Source organism: Megascapheus bottae, unplaced genomic scaffold (assembly GCF_031878675.1).
Source record: "Megascapheus bottae isolate mThoBot1 unplaced genomic scaffold, mThoBot2.hap1 HAP1_SCAFFOLD_40, whole genome shotgun sequence".
Lineage (NCBI taxonomy): Eukaryota > Metazoa > Chordata > Mammalia > Rodentia > Geomyidae > Megascapheus > Megascapheus bottae.
In genome coordinates, this window is record NW_028327715.1 from 604,558 (window position 1) to 621,442 (window position 16,885).

Here is a 16,885-nt window from a genome sequence, read left to right on the forward strand (position 1 = left end):
CTTTCTTTCTTTAATAGCCCATTAACCATTCACAGTGTTTGGTTCGATTTCTATCTATTTCAATATTTTCTGCAGTTTATCTTGCTATTTCCAGTTGAATCCCACCATAGTATGATAGGAAAGAGTACATTGACTTTTCTTATATGCAATTGTTAAGATTTCTGCCAAGAAATCTCTTTGAATAATTACTGTAGAGGAGTATTAGAGAAAGGGAAAGGGAAAAAGAATAATGCTGCCTGTAGGCTCTAAATATTATTTCCTTTGGAGAAAGCTTGGGGGTTGCTGGGATGATACATATTCTGGGACTGTTGTGTGGAATATTCTGCAGATATGTGCTGCCTTTGCCTCTTGGCCTTCAGTTGAATCTGGTTTCTTGCAGATTCTTTGGAAAGGATCCAACATGGTTGGGATCCATCAATTCATTTATGTTCAGCACTGTCTGTTGCGCCAAATTGGGTGCATTGAGTCTTAGTAGGATTTTGTTGCTAATAATTGCAGTGCCTTTAGCCAAATGAAATGACTTTCATGTTGTAATACTTTCAAGTTTTCTTTGCCAGATAGGAATACATTTACATTTGCTTCCTTTTGGGTGCCATTCTTGGAATATCTCTTTCCATCCATTCACAACAAGCCTGTGACTTTCTCTGCTAGGGAGGTGGACTTCCTTCTTTCTCTTTCTTACTGTGTTTATGTGCAGGAACTATTGGGCTTCCTCTTAGGGCCTGGGTGCTCTCCCTTAGCTTTCTCTATTAAGACGGGTACTCTACCACTTGAGCCATACTTCTGGCTTTCAGGAAGTTAACTGGATAAGAATCTCATAGAGTTTCCTACCGATATTACCATTTAGACCTCCACCTCTTTGTTCCAGAAAGGATTCTATCCTTTGGTTGCCTGCATTTGTAACATCTTGTGAAGTGCAGCTGACATACTGAGTAGAAAAAATTCTCTTCATGACCTGTTCCTCTAGCTGAAGAATATATATTCTATCAGAAGATCATATGCTAATAACCAGATCTCAAGAAGCTGAAAAAATGAAATCAAAAGTATATCTGATATTTTTTCATTCAAGGGGCTTGAACTCTGATCCTGGGCATTGTCCCTGAGCTCGTCAGCTCAGAGCTACCACTCTACTTCTTGAGCCCCAGCACCGCTTCTGTTTTTTTCTGGTACTTAATGGGAGGTAGGAGTCTCAAGGTCTTTTGTGCCAGGGCTGACTCTGAACCACGATTCACAGTTCTCAGCCTCCTCAGTAGCTAGGATTATAAGCTCTATGTATCTTTTATTTTTATAAAGACAGAGCTACAAATATCCCAAAGGCTTTAGGGATTTTGATAAGACATGAAAGTAAATTGATAAGTACTTGATCAATCAGAGGTCTGATAAACCAAGAAAGAAAGTAAAAATTACTTCAAGCAAATAGAAAAATAAATGATTCTATTGCAAAACGCACTAATTTTCATGTAGTATCTCAAGTTGATATTCTAGATGTGTAAGACAGAAGTGTAGTCAATGGAGGGGATTTGGTAGTGTGTGTCCAAGGATTGTGAAATGCCCTTTAGATTGTGCTGGTGTTTTTGCAGGATCTCAATCACAATGGGGACATGAAACATATCTTAATATATTTCTGTTTTGTCCAAATAAAATTAGAAAGATTCCCAGGCATACAATATCGAGATGAGGTAGAAACTTAGTTGATGTCATTTTCTAGTGCTGGAAAACTCTCCCTGAACATCAGAAATCTGTCTCCACATTTCTCTACTTATTAGGTATCTTCAGTATCCACACATGCAAAGAAACTGAAGTGAGGCTTTTTGCAGAAATTAAACTTTTACACCTGCAAAAGATGATTTTTATCCAAGGTTTAATAACACTATAAACAAATAAATCTACCTAACCTGGTGGATAACAGCCTCATCTATTTGCACCCAACTCAATTCAAAGGGACTCAAGAGTTATATCTAATTTCCGCATGCCACTTGCCTTCCACTCCCAGCTCTATTTCCTGCCTCTCAGTTAGGGAAAAGGGAGAGCAGTCTAAAAGCAGGACTCCCATTCAGTGTGAATGTGCTTCTTCCCCTTGTGCCCTTCAGACACCTGGGACAACCTTTAGGTTTCAGAAAGGGATTGCCAGGTCCCTGGGCTTCTGGTGAGTAGCTCATAGGCTCTGTGATAATCTCAGGATTCTGGGTGCTAGTTCTTGACTTCACAGCACTCCGTGAGCCACTGTCTTATGATCTGCTCTATCATTTCTCCTTAGTTTCAAAACGTATCATGATTCCATGCGATATGGATAGGTAGTCCTGTGTACTGTGAAAATTCATCATTGTTCAAAATGGTTTATCATTTAGATGACCAAAAACTCAACTCACACTAAATGAAAGGAACTCTAGGATGTGGAAACAAGAGCTTTATCTTGTGTGATTGCTGTTCTTAATGTACTATGTTATTTCTCTTCTCTTTTTTTCCCCTTATGCTTAATCTCATATTGTTACTGTATCTGGCTTTGTAACCTGGCACACAGTATATACGTTTATTTCCTTGTTTGAAATAGAAAAAGGAAGTAGAAAAAACAAGATGATTGGGAGGGGGAAGGCACATGGGCACAATAACATGAGAAGGGTTATCATTGTGTGAGAAGTAATGCACCTACTATCTGGCAGATGTAATTGTAACCCCTCTATGCATTACTCCAACAATCAAAAATAAAATAAAATTTAAAATTAGTCAACTCACCCCCTCTTGATGTCTTCATCTGAATGAACAACAACTTTGGTTAAGCTGCTGTCCTCCCTGTGGATATATTGAAACATACAGAAATTAAATCAGACAATGTAGGAAGAAGTGATGCATTTTTCTGACGCTTCTTGTGGCCTTGTGTGTGCTACACAGGTCATCTGTCAAATGTACTATGTCTCTAGCTCTTCTGTCTCTGCCATACCTTCATCCAGTACTGAAGTCTCAACTCAGAGCCCTGTCCTTGCTACACCTTTAGTCATGGCCTGGTGAGCCTTCATGCCTAGGCTTGCCTGTTTAATGACACTTTCACTTATTCTTTCACCAGAACTCGAGATGGATGTGCAAGCCTTTTGTTCACAGATGTGATTCTGTTTTCCAGGGGTGTGGTGGATGTGGGGGGAAGACCACCAGAGGATGGTAAGATGACGCCATCCAGGGTAGAAAATCCTTTCTGTGGTAGGCCATCTCCAATGAATCAGCAAAATGGTGTGCTGCACGTGTGTATCAAGAAGCAGAGCCTCAGTGATAAGTAAGAAAGGAAAATATTCCTGGAGCCCTGACTTTAAGGGATATCAGAGTACCGTCCTTCAGCCACATGCATATGGAGTCTCTCTCTCTAACTCTCTGTCTCGTAGCTCTTTCATTGAAAATGTACATTTATTCATGAACCATGTATTCACAGATGTGATGAGTAAGGACCTTGTCATAATGTCACCGAGTCATCTGATTATCCAATATAAATGGTACCCAGACAGTGTTTATAGTTACACAAAACTTAGAACCACAGTTTTTAAAAGTTGGCATTAAGTGCACAATGAAAGGTATATGTAAAAATTAAGGTCCAGACCTAGGGAAAGGGAATACCCATCAAAGAATCAGACATAGCCAAAAAACTACGGAAAAGATCAAACAAAGTTGTATAGCCACTTTGAACTGACACTTGCATTTCTTCACCTGTGAAGAAATTGTTATGGCAGGAAATAAATACATAGAATTGTATGTCATTGCCGTCAGAAAAAAGGAGCATAACCAATTGTAGTAGGTTCTCATACACTGGCAATGTGCAGGGTTTGGGGGGTTTTCCTGCACTGCTCCCTAAAATAGCAAAACACTTTGTGCAACACCTTTCTCATTTACTCATCAAAATGAAAAGGAGTAATATGACAGACAGAAGGTACACTGAAAGTATTTGGAAACTACCAAGAAATGATCAGTCTGTTTCATAACATATATATTTATATACGTTTTTCTATTGATAGATATCTGACCTTTGCTTGAATTCTTCTGTCCCAAATTCTGTTGAATCATTTTTATCCAAGCTAGAGAATTAAATCATATACAGTCAAATACCATGTACATTCATAGTCTTACTCAAGGTAGCAAGTTACCCAAACACTAGTGAATTTGTAGAATTTAAATTTTTCCATACTTAGCTAAATAAACAGAGGAATTCTACTATTACCCAGAAAGGAAATTAATTTCTGTGGAAACTTACATTTTATCTCTTCAAAAGAAAGCTTTAGTGCACAAGTAAAGAAATTTCCTTTCTTAGTAAACCTAACACAATGTTTATTGGTATCATGTATTTTCATTGTACATACAACTCACTACAGAGGAACTCAATCCTTTATGCAATCTGATTTTCAACTTTCCAAGTCTGCTCTACCCCCTCCGTACTTACATTAACTTGTTGTTTTCTTAACTGCTTCTCACCAAAAGAGAGTCCAAACGCTGGACTGTCATCAGAACTGAGAGTCCAAATATCACATTTCTGAAGTATGAAAGAGGCCCACCGGCTCTTTTCACCTCAGAAACACTGAGACTACCTCATTGCTCCTGATTGGGATTCTTACCTCCATTGGCTCAGTGCAAGTGGCATGAAGGCCCTGATAATAGGTAAATAAAGATATGCTTGCTACTTTTCACTTCATAGCAGACCATGACCAAGTATGTGCTAACTGACTCTATCATTTTCTTTTACTTTCAATACAAACAAAATGATTACAGGAGGACACTAAGAAGCTGTCATATAGATTGTGTAATAAATTCACACTACAAATGAATTTACACTCAGATGAAAGATAATACAACTTACCAAATGTTAATGGTTGGGTCACAAACTGCAATTGCAGTTAACGTTGTGTTATCTCTAAAAAATAAAATAAGACACAAACAATTGATTTGGAACATACAGAGGAAATGAAACTTTTCGACAAGGCTGGATACTAAAACCATGACTGTGTTCATGTAGGATCATGTTTGCCATTTGAGCTACAGCTCCATCTCCAGCTCTTCTGTTCCCTCTAGCTCTTTGCTCTGATACTCCGGTGTGAACTAACAGACCAGAACCAAATGAAAAGTAGTATTTTCATTTTACCACAGAAATACAGTTGAATCTGTTCAGGAAATTAAATATGGAACAGTTCCATGCAAGGTAGAAGAATTTTTCCCAGTACCGCTACCACAGTACCTCTTGATATCTTGTATGAATTTCAATAAAATACTCTTCAAGGGAACTCAACCTGAGGTCACAGCTAATACTCTGCTTCCTCTGTTCCTTCTATTCCCTCCTTACTTTCAGTAATCCTAGATGTCTTTACTGACTTACTCTCAGATTGGACCAATGGGTGGCAGGCCAGAAGCAGAGAACTCTTCACTGCTCAGCAGGACAAGGAGAACTCCCTCTCCATACTGGAGTCTCAATCCTTCACTCAATTTGCAAAAAAGACGGAATGGCACAGACAAAATTACACTTCCCTGACCTTCTAAATTGTTCCCACAAATACGGTGCTTATTCTCTCTACAGCTTTCTACACTACTCTGTCTATACTTGGGTATCTGACACATATGGCTGTCCTCTGTCAATCTATGTATGTTCTGCTCCTCATTATCAACATGAACCATTAAATTATGCACAGTCAAATACTATGGAAGTTTCTAAAGAGACTTTTTCTTCCCAAATTGCTATAATACCCGGAAAACGAACTCTACATATACTATATATGTAAGGGCGTATTTCATGTGCTTTTCTAGAAATGAGGCCTCTCACTCCAATGAAATGATTACCTGTGCTAAATAAAAACTTATGCAAGATTCACAAGGAGTTCTTTTCCTATGACCCTAAAGCACTTTTTACACTGTTTTCGTGGGTTTCCTGATGTTCTGTTTCCCTTGCTATGAAGGAAATTGAGCTGATCAGCCATCTACATTTCTGCTTCCTCTATCCCCTCCTTGCTGGCACTACTGTTCTGTGTCTCTCCAGCCTCTCTAATTCATAAAAGGATTTCTAGTTCATGACTTATTCACCTTAACCTACAGAATATATGTGGAAACAAAAACAAAGACATGCTTTGGCTGTTTAGGAATATTTGCTTTTCACATAATATTTCAACCCTAACTTGATGATAAAAAAAACTTCTCTTTTACTAAATAAATCACAAATGGTATGAGGGAGGTGTCTTCAGCTGCCACTTCTCCCATGAACAACTGAAATCCTAGGCAAGTCATTCTATATCAGACAGTCTCCTTCCCACAGCAATGAAAGAAGACACATCAGGGATGAACATGGGCATGAGCAGATTCGCTGGTTGGTCTTTTTATCATCATCATCATCTCTTGAGATAGGCATCCAGCACATAATTAGGCAAATTTTTGTTTGGGGCAGAAAACGCACCTTAGCAGTAAGGCATTTTAGGAAAATACACATCAAATTAAAAATCCCCTAATAATCAGCCTTTTCTCATTCATCGAGACAAAGAGACAAGGAGAGATACAGAGCGAGAGAGAGAGGGAGAGAGAGAGAGAGAGAGAGAGAGAGAGAGAGAGAGAGAGAGAGAGAGAGAGAGAGACAGAGACAGAGAGACAGAGAGACAGAGAGATACAGAGAGAGACAGACAGAGAGACAGACAGAGAGAGACAGAGAGACAGACAGAGAGAGACAGAGAGAGAGAGAGAGAGCTCGCAACTGTAACTTGTTTTATCCTCTAGTTATCAGAGAGACGTTTTTAAATTGCTGAGCCTTACAACAAAACACTAAATTGCCTTTGAACACAACAATAGATTAGGAACAATAACTCTTGACATTTCTTCTTGGAAACACCTAAGATTTTAGAAAGTTATCTACTGATATTACAGCCCAAAAATCTTAGAAAAATAGCAAAGGCCCTGCAGTGTCATCAATACCTAAAATAAAGTTCAATAATCCTAATCACTATCTTTTCAGTGACTATCCTTTTATGTATGACTGTACTTACATACATTTTATTATGCATAGATACACATAGATGAGAGTATATATATATATAGAGAGAGAGACTTACCCTTCATTGTTGTTTGTTTCATCAAGTTTGGTTGTGGTATAGGATGAGGTGTCTCTACAGGATGAAACCAAATGTCATAGTCAGACTCTCTAATGGTTATTATAGACTTGAATACATATCCATCCTTTCTTTCTTCAATAATCAATTAACCATTCAAAGCATTTTGTTCCATTCCTATGTATTTCAATATTTTCTGTCTTTTATCTTTTGTCTATTTCCAATTGAATTCCATCATAGTATGATAGCAAACAGTAACATTGTCTTTTCTTATATGTGATTGTTAAGACTTCCTTTATACTCTGCCAAGAAACCTCTTTGAATATTTACTGTAGAGGAATATTAGAGGAAGGGAAAGGGAAAAAGAGAATAATGCTGCCTCTATGCTCTAAATATTAATTTCCTTTGTAGAAAGCTTGAGGGTTGCTGGGATGATATTTATTCTGAGAATGTTGTGTGGAATATTCTACAGATATGTGCTGCCTTTGGCTCTTGGCCTTCAGTTGAATCTGGTTTCTTGGGGATTCTTTGGAAAGGATCTAACATGGTTGGGATCCATCTACTCATTTATGTTCAGCGATGTCTGTTGTGTCAAATTGGGTGCATTGAGGATTAGTTGCCTTTTTGTTGTTAATCATTGCAGTGTCTTTAGCAAAATGAAATGACTTTCATGTTGTAATACTTTCAAGTTCTCTTTGCCAGAGAGGAGTACATTTACATTTGCTTCCTTTTGGGTGCCATATTGGAATATCTCTTTCCATCCATTCACATCAGGCCTGTGACTGTCTCTGATAGGGAGGTGGACTTCCTTCTTTCTCTTTCTTACTGTGTTTATGTGCAGGTACTATTGGGCTTCCTCTTAGGGCCTGGGTGCTCTCCCTTAGCTTTCTCTGTGAAGAAGGTACTCTACCACTTGAGCCATACTTCTGGCTTTCAGGAAGTTAACTGGATAAGAATTCCAGAGTTTCCCACCGATATTACTAATTAGATCTCCACTGCTTCGTCCAGAAAGGATTGTATCATTTGGTTGATAATTCAAGGGGCTTGAACTCTGAGCCTGGGCATTGTCCCTGAGCTCTTCAGCTCAGAGCTACCACTCTACTTCTTGAGCCCCAGCACCGCTTTGGGTTTTTTTTGGTTGTTAATGGGAGGTAGGAATCTCTAGGTCTTTAGTGCCAGGGCTGTGTCTGATCCACGATCCACAGTTCTCAGACTCTTCAGTAGCTAGGATACAGGTTCTATGTATCTTTTATTTTTATAAAGACAGAGCTACAAATATCCCAAAGACTTTAGGGATTTTGATAAGACATGAAAGTAAATTGATAAGTACTTGATCAATCAGAGGTCTGATAAACCAAGAAAGAAAGTAAAAATTACTTCAAGCAAATAGAAAAATAAATGATTCTATTGCAAAACACACTAATTTTTATGTGGTAGCTCAAGTTGATATTCCAGATGTGTAAGACAGAAGTGTAGTCAACAGTGGGGATTTGGTAGTGTGTGTCCAAGGATTGTGAAATGCCCTTTAGATTGTGCTAGTGTTTTTGCAGTATCTCAATCACAACAGGGACATGAAACATATCTTTTATATATTTCTGTTTTTCCAAACGAAGTTAGAAAGATTCCCAGGCACACAATATCAAGATGATATAGAAACTTAGTTAATGTCTTTTCCTTTGTTGGAAAATTTTCCCTGAACATCAGAAATCTGTCTCCACATTTCCCTAGAAAGGAAATTAATTTGTTTGGGAATTTACACTGTTATCTCTTCAAAAGAAAGTTTCTATGCACAAGTAAAGAAATTTTCTTTCTTAAAATTAACAAAATGTTTATTGGTATCATGTAGTTTAATTGTACATGCAACTCACTACAGAGAAATTCAATCCTTTATGCAATCTGATTTTCAGCTGTCTAAGTCTGCTCTACTCCCTTCTTATTTTCACTAACTTGGCTCTTTTCTTAACTGCTTATCAACAAAATACAAGGAACAACAGCCGAGAAATTGGACTCTCATCAGAACTGACAGTGGGCCTGTCTAAGAAACAGATTTCTGGAGAAGGAAAGAGGCCCAACAACTCTTTTAACCTCAGAACCACTGAGACAACCTAATCGTTCCTGACTGGGATTCGTGTCTCTATTAGCTCAGTGCAAGTTGCACGTAGGCACTGATAATAGGTAAATAAGGATATGATTGCTAATTTCACTTCATGGCAGACCATGACCGAGTATGTACTAATTGACTCTATCAATTTCTACTTAGTTTCAGTACAAAAATAACTATTACATGAGGATACTGATAAGCTGTCACATAGATTGTACACTAAACTCACACTACAAATGAATTTACACTCAGATGACAGATAACACAACTTACCAAATGTTAATTCTTGAGTCACAAACTGCAATTGCAGTTAATGTTGTGTCATCTCTAAACAATAAAATAAAATAAGACACAGAAAACTCATTTGGAACATACTGCAGAAATCAAACTTTTCTACGAGGCTGGGAACTTAAACCATGTCTGTGTTCATGCTAGGATCATGTTTGCCACTTGAGCTGCAGCTCCATCTCCAGCTCTTTTGTTCCATCTAGCACTGTTCTCGAGTACTCTGGTGTGAACTAAGCGACGAGAACCAAATGAAAAGCAGTATTTTCATTTTACCACAGAAATGCAGTTGAATCTCTTCAGGAAATTAAATATGGACCGTTTTAATCCAAGGTAGAAGAATTTTTCCCAGTAGCCTAACACTGGACCTAATGCTATCTTGTATGACTTTCAATATGATGTTGTTCAAGGGAACTCACCCCTGAGGTCATACCTAATATTCTGCTTCCTCTGTTCCTTCTATTCCCTCCTTACTTTCAGTAATCCTGGATGTCTTTATTGACTTACTCTCACATTGGACCAATAGGTGGCAGGCCAGAAGCAGAGAACTCTTCACTGCTCACCAGAACAGTGAGAACTCCCTCTCCTTACTGGAGTCTCAGTCCTTCACCCAATTTGCAAAATGATGGATTGGCACAGACAAAATTGCACTTCCCTGACCTTCCAAATGGTTCCCACTAACATGTTCCTCCATCTCGGTACAGCTTTCTACACAAGTCTGACTGTATTTGGGTATCTGACCTCTTATGGCTGTCCTCTGTAGATCTCTGAGTGTTCTGCTCTTCATTACCAACATGAACCATTAAGTTATGTGCAGTCAAATACTATGGAAATTCCTAAAACTACTTTTTCTCTCCAAACAGCTATAACTAGCTGAATACTAATTCTAAATACTCTTTATATGCTAGGGGTTATTTCCTGTGTTTTCCTAGAAATGAGGCCTCTCTCTCCAATGAAATGTGATAAACAAAGATTTATGCAAGGTGTAAAAGGAGTTTTTTTCACATGACCCTAAACCACTTTTTGCAGTGATTTTGTGGGTTTCCTTATGTTCCATATCCCTTGCTATGAAGAAAATGGAGCTGATCAACCATCTACATTTCTGCTTCCTCTCTCCCCTCCTTGCTAGCACTACTGTCCTCTGTCTGTCCAGCCTCTCTGATTCATAAAAGGATTTGTAGTTCATGAGTTATTTACCTTAATCTACAGAATATATGTGCAAACAAACACACAGACATGCTTTGGGTATTACCTTTCACATAAAATTCCAACCATCACTTGATGGTAAAAGACTTCTCATCCACTAAAAATATCACAAATGGTATGAGGGAGCTGTCTTCAGCTGTCTGTTTTCCCCAGAACATGTGAAATCCTAGGCAAGTCATTCTATTTTAGCCAGCCTCCTTCCCACAGCAATGAAATGAGCCATATCAGGGATGATCATGGCCATGAAAAGATTCTCTGGTCTTTTCATCATCATCTCTTGAGACAGACATCCAGCACATAATTAGGCAAATTTTTGTTTGGGGCTGAAAACACACCTTAACAGTAAGGCATTTCTGGAAAATACACATCAAATTTAAAAACCCCTAATGACCAACCTTTTCTCAGTCATGGAGACATAGAGAGAGACAGGGAGAGACACACAGAGACACAGAGAATAGACAGAGAGAGAGAAACAGAGACAGTCAGTCAGACAGACAGACAAAACCCCTGTACCTTGCTTTATCCTCTAGCTAGACAAAATGGAGTCACCAGAGAGAAATTTCTTAACCTGCTGAGTCTTACAGCATAACACTGAATTGGTTTTGGCCACTACAATAGATTAGGAACAAGAAGAATTCATGGTATTTCTTCTTGGAAATACCTAAGATTTTAGAAAGGTCTCTACTGATACTAGAGCCCAAGGATCTTAGAAAAATATCAAAGGCTCTGCAGTGTCATCAATACTTAAAATTAAATTCTCTAATCTCTATCACTTTCTTTTCTGTAACTATCCATTCACGTGTGTCTGGACTTACCAACATGCAAATATGCATAGATACACATAGGTGAGAGTGTATGTATATTTAGACCCTACCCTTCATTTTTGTTTCTTTCAGGAAGTTCAGTTGTAGTATCAGATGACAGTTCTTCATTTTGGGGCAAAATCTCTTACCTCTCATACATTTCCCATAGAGTTTCCTTCACTGCTTAGGTTTGACAGCAGACTATAGTATTCCTACCTATGTCTCACAGCTGGGATCTCATGCCTATACCATATTGCTCTGCTACTTCTTGTTTAAAATGTTGACATCTGTTTGTGTATGCACATATTTCTTGCCTTCATTCTGACATTAGGAATACACATAGATATGTATATATGTAAATACCATCAGATCATTGAGAGCCTTCAAGGATATTAACTCACATTTCCATCCTAGATCACACATTATGTCCTACAGCCAATTTTCAGGATAGAAGTGTATTGGAATACATAGGCAGGCATGACACATAACTTTAGCATACATGTTCAGTCAAAGAACAATCTACTTTATACAAATGATCAATTTTCACTACTCATAGCAAATTGCTACCTCATAGGATACCATATATATTGATAGATAAAATCAGAAGATAGATGAAACTAGGTCATCATTTTGATTATAATAAAAATGATATATTAACATTTACTGATTGTATAACTATCCTTCACTTAACAATAGATTGTTAATATTACCACAGACCCCACAAAAGCATTTATTTCAAGCTGAAATAAATATGTACTTTGATGATAATCAAGTATTTTACTCATATCTTTACTGACACTCACTAAGTCAACTTACTGCCAGTCATACAGGGTACAATTTTAGGCTAATACACAAAGAAGAAGAGAATCAATCCTTCTCTGGGTTGGCAGCCGCCAAATAACAAAGAAGCAATGAAAAAAGGATATATGACAGAAATAAATGAGAATGGGAGCAATATGTCTCTTCTGATCAATCAGAAACTTAGGGGAATATGCATTATTGTATCCAATGAAAGTGCCAATGGTAGTAGAGTAAGTTTGAAAACCCCTGCCCCAATGATATGCTGGCTGCTGAATACCCATTTTTAAGAGTGAGGATGGAAAGGAAGAGTGTATGTCTAGAAAAAATCAAATGAAAGTAATAACAAGCAGTTCTTGATATGTAAAAAAAAACCCAGACTACAGCAATCACTGGAAAAAGATGTCAAGAAGAGCAGGAAATTATGGCAAATACATCAAATAAACAACCAGGAATAGTTATTGTAAAGATAGAGGTATATAGTGCAGGAAAATGCTTTTCTATAAAACCAACATCATGAGACCTACAAGGAGACATATACTTGAAGAGTATATTACATGCATTCATATCCATTGCTAGAAAGGAAGGATCATTCAGACAAAAATGTCAATCACAAAACATCAAAGTTTACCACATTTCAAATTTGTCTAGAAGACACTTCAAAACATTTCATTTTCTAACTGAAGAATATACATTCTACCAGAAAATCACATGTTAAGCTAATAACCAGGTTAGAAGAAACTGAAACAAAAATTGGATATACCAATGTATCTTATTTTTACAAAGCAATAGAGATACAAAAAGAGAGAGGACAAAACAACGCATGAAAGTTAACTGATAGACACTTGAATGATCGGGGGACTGATAAACCAAGAAAGAAATTTAAAGTGTCTTGAAGCAAATGAAAACAAAGTGATGATATTGAAAAATATACTAACTTTAATGTGACAGCTCAACATGATAGTCAAGAAGTGTGAGGTAGAATAGTAGTCACAGGGTGGGGAGTTTTGGAGGTGGGTACAGAGTCAGTGGTGTATTAACACAGAAGGAGTCACACCTAATGTTTTACAGAGCCCAGTAGGAGCTTGTTGGAAAGTTACTGAATGCTTCCCCTTTTTGTCACACTGGAGTGTGATGACAGGGCATTCTGTTTGCCTGCTAGGCAAACACTCAACCACCTGAGTAATGGCCTAAGTCATTTGGTGCTGTAGATGTCTTTCCAGGAAGGTCTTCCTTCTGTCTAGGTCTGGAAGTGGTCTCAGATCATCACCTGGTTATCTGTGCTCCTGGGAGAAGGGAATACAGCGGTGAGCTTCTAGGACAGGCTCACTGCTTGAGATAAGGGTCTCAATAACTTGTTTTCCATGCTGGCTTCTACATAGGATCACCTCCAATTTCCACACACCACACAGTCAGTGTGACAGGCAGACCCTTCCTGATGCATATTTCTTTCATTTTCCTAGCAGCACTGGTGATCCAACACAGAATCTTTCACTTTCTGAATTGCACTGCATCACACATGTCACCGCCCCTTTCATGCTGTTTGTATTTCTTCAAATAAAAGGGCTCTGTTCCAGCCTTATGAATGTGGATACTTATGTGTCCATGTGTCTGTACATACATTCATATAAAATATGTACATAAACTTCTACATATACATTTGTCTAGCACTCTATTATATGGCTTGGATTATAGCTTACCTTTCAGTCACACTGTCATCATCGTGTGCTGAACAAAATTCAAATGCAGATGTGCTATAGGAACAAAAAATACATATAGTCAGATATCACATGAATAATTAAACTTCATATTCTGGGTCAAATTATTTTGCAAGTCACAAAACAGTGGACTATGCTTCTTCCCTATAACTGAGATATTCTTCTCACACTTGATTTCAAATCAGCACAACATTACAGTTTAAGATTATCAAAGAAATATACTTGGTGATAAAATATTAACAATAAGCGTTCTTAAGTAATTGTGTATCTAGCTCACTGGGTCAGAAAAGAAGACAGGTGCAAGGTCATCTCCAAAGGTAAAGAGAACACATTACTCATTGAGTCACCAAGACACTAGGCCACAACTTCCTAAGGAGAAGGCAGGGTAGTCATCTATCCATGATCTTCACATGTAATCAAAACCTCCAGTTTTCCCAAGTAACTGAAGACAGAGGAGAGAAAGTAACCATGGAGTCATTACTTGCTCTGAACGATACTGCAATATCTTCCATTCACATGTTGGGATAATCTTCAGAGTATGTGGTGCCAAGATTGAATATTATTACCATATCAATCCAGTCACTTTGAGACTTGGCAACAACCTTTCCATATAAAGAAGAGAGAGTAGTTTGGGAAGGGACATATTTGGTCTGGGACAATTCCATACAAGAAAGCCATATCCATACAACAAAACTTTTATGCTCATTGTTTGCAACTAAGTAAAAGCAGTGCTGTTAGCTTCTAATGGCCCTGTTTTCTCATTCCAAATTTCTTCTTTTCTCACAGCTAAGTTCCAGATTCTCCACTTCTCATAGCAATTTCTTATATCCACCATTAAAAATATCTACATTGTTATAAAAGAATACAAAGTGTGGTATGAGGGTAAGTGTCTTTTCAGTTTGTTAGAGATTAGGATCAGAACAAGCTGGCAGAGGGGCACAGCTAGACCCAGGGGCATTGTAAACACTAGCTTCAAATAATGACAGGGCTGTATATTATAAGGGATACTTACATGACCTTGATCTTTCATACAAATAGTTCTGCTGCTCACTAGCCTCTACGTCTGTTTCTTTCTGCAATCTACTGCAGACCTGTGGGGACTTGTAGCTAGTGGTTTAGGAGCCATGCTGCTTACCACCTGTGCTTCAGCATGTACACTCTCAGTGATGCAGGCAGTCCAGAATCAGAGAGTGCCTGGTCCCTCCCGCTTGGAAGGATACTCCCGGCGAGTGGGGCCTGTCTCAGGACACCATTGGCTGATGGTCGCATTCAGGGAGGTCCCTATTTGATGACATGACAACCACCGCTTGATCTGTATTTAGCCATCGCGTTTTCTAAAATAAACTGAGATCTGCACTGAGAGTCTGGTGTCCAGACTCTGTGTTCCTGGGATTATTCGTGGGCTCTGTCACCATCTTACCCCCTCCTAGAAGTCTGCGAAAGACCCCAGAAACTGGTGCCCAGACGTGGGGCACAACTAGTAGGTAAGTGGACCTCTATAAGCAATTATGTGGAAAGGGATCTTGGAGAGCAGGCACCTTCACTTTTCTGATAGACAGCTTGAGCAAGTTTATGAAATTGTTCTGTCTCTCTCCCTGTGAGGGATTGGAGGTAGGATATGGGATGAGTCCATGTGGAAAAGGGTAGTCCGGCAGGTCAGAAAGGGGAGCACATTGGTGATTTGCCTCATTTCTTCCCCATCGTGGTCGCTATTCTGAGTTGCCTCCGGGGTTCTGTCACCTTAGCTCCGGCGCCAGTCGGGAGACCAGCACACCCCTGGAAGAAGGCTGCCAGCCACAGCCAGCTGACCTGAGTTCTGCCTCCACCTTTGCGACCTCACCAGTATGACCTAGGACACCGACCTAATCCAGAAAAACCACCCTGGATGACTGCTCTGCTGGCTGTGGATGCCACAGACTCTGCCTCCACACTCTCCTCAAAGCTACCTCATCCTATGTCTACCCTGGCATGGGACCGTGATATGATTATGAACAATACAATCAGAGGAACTGCAACCCTATTGTCTTCCCTCAAAGCATGCTGGGGAGTACATGGGGGCTGTGACTCCCGTTAACGCCAGTCCCATCTTAAACCCACCTAGCCCTAGTTCTCTCTGGCCCACCACACTCATTTCCACAGCAGCAGGACCCATGTTTGCTTTAGCTAAGTTGGTTGAGTTTATCCAGGCTTGCCTGGATGCCATCTAGCTAATATCTTTGCACAAGGTTTGGGCCCCATCCTACATTCATTATGAGTGTCCACAAATAAAGAAAAAGGGGAAACTGCGGGGACTCCTAGCTTGTGATTTAGGAGCCCCGCTGCTTGCCACCTGTGCTTCAGCATGTGCACACACACTGACCCAAGCAGTCCAGAGCCAGAGGGCACCTGGCCCCTCCCACCAGAAATAGGAGTTCCCGGGTACTCCTAGCAAGTGGTGCGTGTCTCAGGACATCATTGGCTGACGGTCATACACAGGGAGGTCCCCATTTGCTGATGTGGCAGCCACCACTCGATCTGTATTGAGCAAACTGCACCAAGAGTCTGGAGCCTGGTCTCCAGAGTCTGTGTTCCCGGGATTATTTGTGGGCTCCGTCGCCATCTTACCCCCCTCCTAGATGTCCAAGAAGGACTCCAACACAGATCCATAGGTAATATACTTCATATTTTCTGAAGGAATATGTTATTAATGTGAGCAATGTAGATGAAGCATATTGCTCATGACCTGTTCTTCCCTCACCCAGTTTCATCTGAAGACAGATGTCATCCCCTGACACATCAGTGACAAGCATGGCAGTTAAAATGACACTGCAATTCCAAACCCTCAAGTGGGTCGTTTTACAAATTTGAACGTCTTCTTCCTTTCTCCTCTTGTTTCATCCTGCCCACTTCCAATCATGTGCTCTACACACTTAGCTATCGTTA